Here is a 10,142-nt window from a genome sequence, read left to right as displayed (position 1 = left end):
CTCTTATTTCACTAAAAAAGAAACGTGCTGCAGCTGGAGATATGACTGGGTTGTTAAGAGCAGGAACTGCTTTCTCAGCGGACCTGGGCTCAGTTCCCAGCACCCAAACGGCAGCTTGCAATCATTTGTAACTCCACTTCTTGGGGAATCTGACACTCTCTTCTGGTCTCCAAGAGCATCCAGCACACATGTGGTACATAGACACACATCCAGGCAAAACACTCAAACACAATACATCTTTTTTTTTTTTTTTTTGGTTTTTCGAGACAGGGTTTCTCTGTGTAGCCCTGGCTGTCCTGGAACTCACTTTGTAGACCAGGCTGGCCTCGAACTCAGAAATCCGCCTGCCTCTACCTCCCGAGTGCTGGGATTAAAGGCGTGCGCCACCATGCCCCGCTTCAATACATCATTTTTAAAGACTTATTTATTTATTATTATATGTAAATATACTGTAGCTGTCTTCAGACACACCAGAAGAAGGAGTCAGATCTCATTACGGATGGTTGTGAGTCACCATGTGGTTGCTGGGATTTGAACTCGGGACCTTTGGAAGAGCAGTTGGAGCTCTTAACCGCTGAGCCATCTCTCCAGCCCCCAATAAATAATTTTTTAAAAAGTTAAAGGAGGAGCTGGAGAGGTGGCCCAGTGGTTACCAGCACAGACTGCTAATCCAGAGAAAGATCCAGAGTTCAAGTCCCAGAAACCATATGGTGGCTCACAACCATCTGTTAATGGGATCCAATGCCCTCTTCTGGTGTGTCTGAAGACAGTGACAGTGTACTCATATTTAAAAAGAAAGAAACAAAACAAAACAAAAGAATCAATCAACCAACCAACCAAACAAAAAAAATAAAAGGAATGGTTGCTGAATAACACAGAAAAATCCTTAATGTTTGACTAAACCCATCAGCAATTGATATGCACTGTCTGGAAGAGTGTAGAACATGTTCGTGAACATTGCCCTTGTCAGCATGAGCTGAGATTTAGTCTAAAGGTGGGTGGTTACTAGAGGTAGATCCCAGGTTTGTTGGGGGGATAGCAAATGTGGTGGATTGAATATGCTTGACTCAAGGAGTGGCACTATTAGGAAGTATGGCCTTGTTGGAGGAAGTATGTCACTGTGGGGGTGGGCTTTAATACCTTCATCCTAACTGCCTGGAAGCCAGTTTTCTCCTATAGGTCTACAGATGACGATGTAGAGCTCTCAGCTCCTGTACCATGCCTGCCTGGATGCTGCCATTCACCTGCCTTGATGATACTGGACTGAACCTCTGAGCCTGTAAGCTGGCCCCAGTTAATTGTTATCCTTATAAGACTTGCCTTGGTCATGGTGTCTGTTCACAGCAGTCAAACCTTAGCTAAGACAGGGAAGGATAAAGTAGAGAAGTGAGGAAGATTGTGGACTCCTCATCTCCTGCTTTCTTCTGGACAGACATAGATGCGTATGTCTGACAGTGGGTGTAACTGCTGTGCTGTGCAGCCAAGAAAGGAATCAGACCTCTTCTCTAACTCAATCGCAGCAGCTCTGTCGACTTAGAGACAAACCGATGATTCTATTTCTCATACTTCCCTCACCTGCTTGCTTGCCTGCTTTTTATTTATTTATGAACTACGTTGTTTGCTTTGTAAGACCAGCAAGGAACTCATTGGAAGTCCAGGTGGTCAAACTCCCTGGACTCCCAATCTCTGGGACTACTCATGCATAATACTTCCTTAGCATTTGTTTATTTGTTTGTTTTAAGATGGGTCTCTCCACAAAGCCTTGGATGGCCTAGAGCTTACTGTCTGTGTAGATAAGGCTGGTCTCAAGTTCATAGAGATCTACCTGCCTCTGCCCTGCAAGTTCTGGGATTTAAGTCATGGGTAACCTCTGTTCCTTAGCCTTTAAAAATCTGACTTCTCTGTATTTATCTTTATTTTTGCCATTGCCGAACCAGATGATCTACTCTTTTCCCAACTCACCAGTTGCCTGGCACCAAACCCACCACTCATAGACGGAACTTGCCCTGCGCCTCCTTTTGCTCTTTTCTTTCTCATCTAAGCCTATCAAATTGTCAAAGGATATTCCTAACTTTATACTTACAGTATTATGCCAGCTGCCACTTAGAAAATGGGCAGGCTTTTCTATATTGACCTTCACTGACAAGGCGAAAGGCATTTCTGGGGCAGCCACTGGCCCCAAACTAAGAGCAGTCATTAATTGTGGTACCATTGTGGTAGGTGGAGAGTGGCCTTAGCCTAAACCAATCTTCATTACTGTTCCTATGTATTTTCTGTCAAAGAAAAAGAAGAAGAAGAAGAAGGAGGAGGAGGAGGAGGAGGAGGAGGAGGAGGAGGAGGAGGAGGAGAGGAAGAAGAAGAAGAAGAAGAAGAAGAAGAAGAAGAAGGAGAATGCCTGTAAGTATTTATGTTTCAGTCTTAATTATTTTTATAGAATACTTTACAAACATTTTCAATTCATATGTCAAGAGTAGATGCACGGGCTGGAGAGATGGCTCAGCGGTTAAAGAGCACTGACTGCTCTTCCGAAGATACTGAGTTCAAATCCCAGCAACCACATGATGGCTCATAACCATCTGTACAGCTACAGTGTACTCGTGTACATTAAATAAATAAATAAATAAATAAATAAATAAATAAAGTAGATGGACTCCGATGACACCCAGTTATTTGGATAACATTCCATGCGCCATGCAGAGCAACAGACGCTGCAGGGTGTTATTCTGCCTTAAAACATGACTTGTGCACTCAAATCAGGTCTTCGTGCTCCTCACAGCATTAAACGTAAGTATTCTGAATGCAATGAGTTTGATTGCTACTATCTTCTCATGCGTATCCAAAACAGAAAAACAATTCCATGACGCTAGAGTTATTCACAGAACGTTAACCAGGTTAAGTTTTATAATTAAGGAGGCTGCAGAAAGAAGAGAAAGTTGTTGTTTTCTTTAAAATTTGTTACCTACTGATTATAACACAGCCGGCAAGGCTGCAATATCCATTTTATAAACGGTAATGGCATCTGTGCCAATAAAAACCTGAACACTGTGGAAAACTGCTTTCTAGAAGCCTCTCCAAAAAGCCCAAGGATGTGAAAAGGGTGAGAGGAAACAAAGATACAGGTGAGGCAAATCCCCTTGAGAGATGCTGACTTAGAAAGTCATTTGAAGGATGTAGACTTCTGACTCAGGTTTTGGGGACTTGCTATGTAGACCAGTGGCATTAGGCTCTCTGGGAGCCAAGACTGGGAGCCAGCGGTTTTCAAGGCTCCACAAGTGGTTCTAACAACGAATACCCGGAGCTGAGAGCTTCTGGGATCAGAAGAGAGACGCCCTAGGCACTTTGAGAAGCATCAGAAAGTCCAAGCATTTCATCACAGTGGTAGGTGCTGCAAAGCGGGTTTGGGGGATCTGTTTATTCACTGATTATCAGTTCTTCTCTTAAACAACTGCAGGGAGGCAGGCAGGAAATTACATAACAATATATTTTATTAAGAAAATTTATTAAGAAAAAAAGGAAAAATTTCTTTTGTCCCCGGGAGTACCGCCACCTCACCACCCCACAAACTTCAGCAGGCTGTGAAACCTAATCCACTAGCATTCTTAAAGGCATGGCTGACCAAGCAGGGACTGAGCAGTGATGAGAATGGCGGCCTCCTCACTCAGCCATCCGTCAGCCTGATTGCCCTTGAGCTTGGAGACACAGCAGGAAAACACCTGCCTGCTCATTAGTTCTGCATCTCACTTCCTTGGTCTAATTTCACTTCGTTACTCTTGACTCTGCAGGGGTGGGCTGAAACTCTCATCTGCAGGGAGGAGATGCTGCTGAGTCTCCTTCAAGGCAGTGGAGAATGTGTCACGTGCGAGCGTACGCGAGTGCGCCTGCGCACAGGGGCTAAAGACAATGGTGCACAGTGGAAACCAATTGGTGTCTGTGCCAAGTAGCTCCACCAGTGTTCTTCCCATGCCAGACATTCCTCCTTCTTCTTCTCCTCCTCCTCCTTCTCCTCCTCCTCCTCCTCCTCCTCCTCCTCCTCCTCCTCCTCCTCCTCCTCCTCCTCCTCCTCCTCCTCCTCCTCCTCCTCCTCCTCCTCCTCCTCCTCCTCCTCCTAGGTATGTGCCAGGTGATGGCACTCAGAAGGCAGAGGCAGATAGACCTCTGAGTTCAACGCTAGCCTGCTTTACAGAGCAAGTTCCAGGACAGGCAAGGCTACACATTTTAAGAAAAAAGAGGTTTATTTATTTGTGGCCGTCTGTCTGAGTGTATATGTGCCCACGTGTACCTATGCACACATGGAGGTCAGAAGGCGGCACTGGGCTCCTCAGACTTGGAGTTACAGGCATGTGTTGTGTTACACGTTGTATGGGTGCTGATATCCAAATACTAATCCTCAATGATTAGACAGGGAGAACTTTTATATCAGTAAGCCATCTCTCCAGCACCCCCTTAGGAACTGGTCTTAAAAATATATATATTGGCCAAGCATTGTGGTGCATTCCTTTAATCCCAGCAGAGGCCTTTGTGAGTTCAAGGCCATCCTGGTCTACATAGTGAATTCCAGGCCAGCCAGAACATAATGAGTCCCCTTCCCCTTGATACGTATGTGAACATATGCCTACATGTGTGTACATCATTTACAAAATGATGGGTTTATTATGACAATTCCATGTATGAATAGCATGAATTTTCATAGTCACTTTTGCATTTCCCTCTATCCTTCTTCTCTCTCCTTCCCCCAACTGCCTATATACATATTATAATGTATTATACATATGTAATATGTTTATATACCACATTATAAATTTGTATGTGTGCACGCCTGTGTGTACTGTAATATGAGGGCATGCTAATGTATGTATAGAAGACAGAGGTCAATCTTGGGTGCTTTTTAAATTGTTCTGTACCTTATTTTTTACTTTGAGACAGGAACTCCTGTAACCTGGCCTCTAACTTACTATGTAGACCAGGCTAATCTCAAGCTCACAGAGATAGGCCCATCTTTGCCTCCCAAGTGCTGGAATTAAAGGCCTGTGCCTACCCTCTACTTTGTTTTGTTGAAACGGAGTCTCTTGCTGAGTCAGGCCAGGGAGGGACCATGCTAAGGCAGTCAGTAAGAAGCCAGAGCCCATTTTTGTCCATGGAGACAGTCAGGCTACTGAGAAAATATTCATTCCAGTGGAAGATCAATGTAACGGTTACTGTGAGCTAAAAACAAAAATAAAAACAGAAACAAACAAAATTTTCTTCCCTGACCTCAGTGCAGCAAACTCCAGAAGGTTGGACTCAATCTTGAATTAATATAATATATGAGATTTACTTTTACAAAAAAAGAAAGAAAGAAAGAAAGAGATCCACACACACATGTGCACATATACACATGATCCATATACAGTATATGCATGGCTTTATACATGCACATGTATGTATGTACACATTTACATATGTATAATGTATATAGGTATGTGTGTGCTGTGACTCAAACACAGGTCCTTCCATGTGCTAGGCAAGAACACATAGAAATGAAACCCCTTCCAGGATTTCTAGTGGCAGCTGAAAGAGTCTCACATGTGGTCACCAAAAACCAAACTGATCCTCACACAAATAGGGATAAACTTTTTTTCTTTTTTAAGATTTATTTATTTATTATATGTAAGTACACTGTAGCTGCCTTCAGACACTCCAGAAGAGGGCGCCAGATCTCGTTACGGATGGTTGTGAGCCACCATGTGGTTCCTGGGAATTGAACTCAGGACCTTTGGAAAAGCAGTCAGTGCTCTTAACCGCTGAGCCATCTCTCCAGCACCAACTTGTTGTCTTCTAAGAGTCAGATCTGCTGTGCTGCGCACTTTGGGCCTCTCCTCCACCTTAGCTTGTGACGGCAAAATGCCTCTTGATCATTCACAAGCAAGCCTTCTATCACATCTGACTTCAGAACTGTACTCTGGGCAGTTGTGAATAGCACAGTGTGGAGCTGGGAATTGAACTTAGTCCTCTGGGAGAGCAGCAAGTGCTTATTTGCTGAGCCATCTGTCCAGCCCTGCTTGCTCGATTTTATTCTACTAAACTGGTAAAAGTGAGAGCAGGTTTGATGTTTTTGTTCCTGCAGGTAGGGGGGAAATGGTTGTTTCTCAAGAACAGTTAGAGAGGGCTGGAGAGATGGCTCAGTGGTTAAGAGTACTGACTGTTCTTCCAGAGGTCCTGAGTTCAATTCCCAGCAACCACATGGTAGCTCACAGCTATCTGTAAAGGGATCTGACGCCCTCTGTAAAGGGATCTGATGCCCTCTTCTGGTGTGTCTGAAGACAGCGATAGTGTACTCACATACATAAAATAAATAGATCTTACAGCAGTGAGAACAAGGAGGCTGGAGAGATGGCTCAGTGATTACAACTGCTGCTATTCCAGAGGACCTGAGTTTGATTCCCAGCACCACATAGAGTGGCATCACTATGATCTGTAGCTCCAGTTCCAGATCTGATGCCTTCTTCTAGCCTCTGAGAGCACCAGGCATTCACGTGGTGCACAGAGATGAAAGCAAATATTCATACACATAAAATAAAGTTAAGGAATAAGAAGTCCTTTATGGTATGAGATTATACATGAAACAAACCAAAACTGTTTGTATGCTTATTTCTGGGTTTTTGCTTATACCTCGTGGAGCCCAAGAGGAAGAGTCATGGTCAGGTAGATGATGCAAAGATGGTTGTGTGCTGCTCCCCTTAGCAATAGTAGACAGACATAACTCCCAGCAGCACCAGGACACAGGGCTGTTATGTGGTTTCCCACACTAAGTAACTATAAGAAGCTGTTCAGCAGCAGAAAGTTCTCAGCCAACCTCCTGCTTTGTAGTCGGGCTTGCGAAGCCAATGCTTATGTGCTCTTGTCTTACATAGGGTTCTATTGCTGTGAAGAGACACTGTGACCAAGGCAACTCTTATAAAGGAAAGCATTCCACTGGGGCTTGGCTTATGGTTTCAGAGGTTTAGTCCATTATCATCATGGTGGGGAAACATGGCAGCCTCAAGCCAGACATGGCGCTGGAGAAGGAGCTGAGAGCTCTACACCTGGATCCACAGGCAGCAGAAGTGAATGCCACACTAGACCTGGCTTGAGCATACAGGAGATCTCGAAGCCCACCCCACAGCGACACACTTCCTTCAACCAGGCCACACCTACTCTAACAAGGCCACACCTCATAATAGTGCCACACCCTGTGGGCCAAGCATTTAAGCACATGTGTCTTAGGGGCCAAACCTATTCAAACCACCACAGCTTGGAACCATCTTGCTAACCCTGTTTGTTTGTTTTTAGAGACATGCATCAGTATTTATTGCAGGCTAGCCTTGCTGTCTCAGCTCAAATGATCCTCCTTGTAATTGGTCCTTCCAAGTAGCTGGGACTACAGGTGCCTATGCCTTGGCTACAAATTATGTCAATATTATCTCTATTTAAAAACCCACACAACCCCTAGGAGAAAAATATAGTGCTCTTCTGCCGATTAAAAGGATAACTGGGAGGTTGGCAATAGCCTTTAATCCCAGCATTGGGGAGGCAGAGGCAGGGGAATCTCTTGAGTTTGAGGCTAGCCTGGTCACTGGCCAGAGTGAGTTCCAGGAAAGCCAGGGCTTCCAGGACAGCCAGGGCTACACAAACAAAAACTGTCTCAAACACACACACACACACACACACACACACACACACACACACAAACAAAAAATGGGGATTCGGGGGGGGGGGGGTATCGTATTGGGGAAATACACTTGCTGCCAAGGCTGATAATCTAAGTTTGATATAGATAACCCAAATGGTAGAAGGGCCAACAACTAAAAATTACCCCATGCCAGCCAGAAGAGCAAGCTCTCCCCCACAAACAAAGAAACTTTTTTTTTTTTAACAAAAGTTTTTTAAAGGGAGAGGGGGCACACTGGCTGGCTCAGTGAGGAAGACCACTGGAGTTCTTCCGGAGGATCAGGGTTTGGCACCAAGCACCCACATGGTGGCTAACAACCGTCAACTCCAGTTTTAGAGAAACAAATGCCCTCTTGTGGCCTCATCAGGCATTGCATGCACATGGTCCACAGCCATGCCTGAAGGCAAAGATAACCATACAAATAAAAATAAATTTAAAGGGAGGTTAATTAATTCAAAACTTTAAGGAGCCGGGCGTGGTGGTGCACGCCTTTAATCCCAGCACTCAGGAGGCAGAGGCAGGCGGATTTCTGAGTTCAAGGCCAGCCTGGTCTACAGAGTGAGTTCCAGGACAGCCAGGGCTACACAGAGAAACCCTGTCTCGAAACTCCCCCTCCCCCCAAAAAACCCCACAAAACTTTAAGGAAACACTCTTTTTGACACTTCCTTCTCACACCATGAGCAGGACTTAGTTCTTTTAAGAGGACTTTGTGGGTTGGCAAAATAAGTACGAAAAAATGTGCTTACCTTGAAGCCAGCCCTTCTGAAAAGTTGGGAAGTACTCACAAACAGGTGCCAACTCCACAGAGTTGTCCTCTGACACAGGGGCAACACACACACACACACACACATTTTTATATGCATGAGTGTTTTCCCAGCATGTACATTTTTATAACACGTTTGAAGTTCTGGATGATTGTGAGCCACTGTGTGGATACTGAGAATCAAAATCAGCTCCTCGGCAATAGCAACAAGAGCTCTTAACCTCAACGCCAATTCTCCAGGCTCTCCCCTCCCCCCTCCACACCCCCTCCCCCACCCCCGCCACCCCAAATGCTAATTTTAAAGGGGGAAAAAAAGACACAGGAAAAAAACAAAACAAAAGAAAACAAAACAAAAAAACAACAGGAAGGGTGGCGGGGGAGGAGCGTCGTTGAAGTTTTTCTCTAGGACAATAGTGACACCGTGTGGCCAGTTCTTAGGACAGCAGTTACGAAGCGGAGTGAGTGTTGATTATACACTGGAATGCAAAAATCACTGTTAACTACATCAAGCAGACTTCAGATAGAATTCAGAGAGTTTATGGAGACCTAGCATTTGTGAGGACTATGCCGGTTCTTTTACAGATGTCTTTATTATATTGTTCTGTATTTTCTCAGATGATCAGGGACTAAATTAATTCTGCTGTGTTTATATAGTAAAGCAATCCTGCAGTTGTAAGCAAATGTATGTTAGTGTATTCTAGGGAAATTGGTTTTAAATATTCATTCATTCATTCATTCATTCATTCACTCATTCATTCACTCATTCATTCATTCAAAGATGGGCTCCCACTCCAGTCAGGCTGCCTTTGGATTCATTATATAGCCCATTTGTAATTCTCCTGCCTCATCCTGCCCAGTAATAAGATTACAGGCACGAGCCTCCACCTAGTTGACAGACCCCTTGCTTTGCTAACCTGCTTCCCATAGGGACTACACAACACATTCTGGCATGCAGAGGGACTGACTTTGTCCTAGCTTTAATAGTCCACCCCACCCCCTTTGGTAGTTGCCATTTCTTCAAATACAGTTTATTCACTCAGTTAAAATAATAACTTTAAAAGATGAAAGTAGCATTGAGGTGCAGTGTGCACACCTGTAGTACCAGCACTGCGAAGTGGAGGCAGGAGAACCCTGAATTCAGGCCATCCTTATGAAAGAGGAAATAGAGACAAAGAAAGTGAGAACTAGAATCATCCTCCCAGAGCACAGCACATGGAGGCAGCAGAATCCGAAATTCAAGGTCATCCTCAGACACACAGGGAGTTTGAAGACAACCTGGGCTGTGTGAGACCTGTCTAAAACAGACAGACAGACAGACAGACAGACAGACAGACAGACAGACACATTAAAGAGAACACAAGCACCTAACCAGGGTAAATTTTTTCTATTCATCCACTAGACATTTTAGTAAATACATTGTTACTGTGAATGTGTGCTTGGTGATGTGTGGTCAAATGTGCCACAGTGGGTGTGCAAAGATCAGGGACAGCTTTGTGGAGTTGGTTTTCTCCTTCTGCCTTTATGTGGGTTCCAGGGATTGAACTCCGGTTGCCAGATGGAGCAGCAATAACCTTCTGAGCCATCTCACTGTCTGCATCTCTCCTTCCCCGTGGCTGGTGAGACGGCATAAAGCAGCATCCTGGACGCTTCTTTGGAACTATGTTTGACGTCCATGATGATTGGGAAGTGCTC

This window comes from Mus musculus, chromosome 2 (genome assembly GCF_000001635.26).
Source record: "Mus musculus strain C57BL/6J chromosome 2, GRCm38.p6 C57BL/6J".
Taxonomy (NCBI): domain Eukaryota; kingdom Metazoa; phylum Chordata; class Mammalia; order Rodentia; family Muridae; genus Mus; species Mus musculus.
The sequence above is the reverse complement of the archived record's forward strand: the minus strand, read 5'-3'. Positions refer to the sequence as shown.